Source organism: Amphiura filiformis, chromosome 7, assembly GCF_039555335.1.
Source record: "Amphiura filiformis chromosome 7, Afil_fr2py, whole genome shotgun sequence".
NCBI classification, from domain to species: Eukaryota; Metazoa; Echinodermata; class Ophiuroidea; order Amphilepidida; family Amphiuridae; genus Amphiura; species Amphiura filiformis.
This window is the reverse complement of record NC_092634.1, coordinates 63,835,060-63,836,677: the sequence shown is the minus strand read 5'-3', so window position 1 is coordinate 63,836,677 and position 1,618 is coordinate 63,835,060. Positions and strand designations below refer to the sequence as shown.

The 1,618-nt window shown below is 39.2% G+C and overlaps 1 protein-coding gene across 1 annotated transcript in view; it reads right to left on the bottom strand.

The window, feature by feature from the left end:
• Positions 1 to 1,470: 1,470 nt before the first annotated feature.
• LOC140157459 (uncharacterized) overlaps positions 1,471 to 1,618 on the bottom strand; it is a 40,662-nt gene continuing 40,514 nt past the window's right edge. The window contains exon 13 of the mRNA XM_072180662.1: positions 1,471 to 1,608. The gene's annotated coding sequence lies outside the window, so the exon portion shown is untranslated. The remainder of the gene's footprint in view (positions 1,609 to 1,618) is intronic.

Sequence of the window (1,618 nt, the reverse complement as noted above, 5' to 3'; positions counted from 1 at the left end):
CGAGCGTGCACTAAAATAAAGTTTGTGCGTAAGCAATGGTAAGATGGGCGATATCGCCAAATGTGAACAAAATAGTGGCTTCAGCCAAATTCAACCACGCTCATAACGCTCAAGAGGGCGCACCACCAAATCACTCACGATTTATGTAACAGTGAAATTCGGTTAAAATAGTCCACCGCTTATTTGAGCTTGTTTCGGCTTTATTTTCTAAACGTATAGTCAAATTTTGCCCGTTTTCCAGCCTATTTGCTTCCGACAAAGTATATATACATGAAGAATTCGGAGAAAAAGTCCCAATTTTTATTTCAGAGTTGAAGTTCTGCGCGAATTTGAAATAACGTCCGGTTTCCAAAATTGAGTGATTTTTTAGGGGTTAAATTCTGTACAATATTTCTTTGCGGCAAAATAACAGAAAAAGTCGGTGGATTAGCAATATATTCCGTTAAAAGAATAATATTCTACACATGATCAGCTTTAATCTGATACCAAGCTTAATAGTTGAAATACGTAATTCAAAGTGCCAAAACGCAATCGAGATGTAGGCCTTTTACCGTGCATTTCAATGCAAGCGGCGTTTAATGGTAGGTGTTTCTCAATCTGGAGTTTAATAATCTAAGTTATACGTCGATGCCTTGGATTATTGAACTCCAGATTGGAGAGTCCGGTGCGTGAGCCGTCTAAACGTGTTTGAATGGTGGCTGACGCACTGGTGTGGAGTGTTTGAACCTGGCGACTTCGCTCATCTGAGAGTACGGCCACGGAGCGCTCTAACTTGTCAGCGCTTACGCGTATACACCCTTTTGTGTACGATCGCGCTGCGCCATAGCGCATCCGCACTTTTTTTTTTTAACCTCATGGGCAACAAGACCTACCTCCACATCGTTATGCGCACCTTATGAAGATTTTTTTCGTCGAAATTCGCCAAAGCTTTTGGAGGTTACCAAAATGGTGGTATTATATCAGATCGTCATGATTACCGTATAGTGACGAATAACAGATAAATATAAGCCGATCCCTCCTAAGTGTCAGTCATGTGTACACTATATTTCTGAATTTGAATTGATAAGAGTAATCTAGAAGCTGCCATGTCGCTAGTATATCTGGAGACAGCGGGCGGTCTTCCCATACTGCATGCACACAGCATACATGTTAACATTTATATGGAGGCGTCTTTTACCGAAGTTTAGCAGAATGTTACAAAAACATAGTCCAACTCCTAATAACGAACAAGAAAATGAATAAAACAGCATTTGAAGAAACAATTATAATCATGTTCCTGATGTGCCTCTCTCAAATTGTCCGAGTGAACACTTGTACGTATGTAGAAAATCGCGAAGGCATTGAGTCCCACACGTCATCAAATGCTCTTTTGAATTCTGAACCAACAATGTATGCATTTAAACAGTGTTGTTGCCTCTTTATGTTGATTGTTCGATTTATACACCCAAAAAAATTTAGAACATCAATAATAGAGACTGCTTTCTGAAGATATCGAGGTGAATATAACATACACACAATTAAAAATCCTTTGTTTTGTTTTTCAATATAAGATCATGGTCATTTCGGGTTTCATCGGTTATCGTATACGTCAACAGACGACAATGTTGTCTGTAGAGAA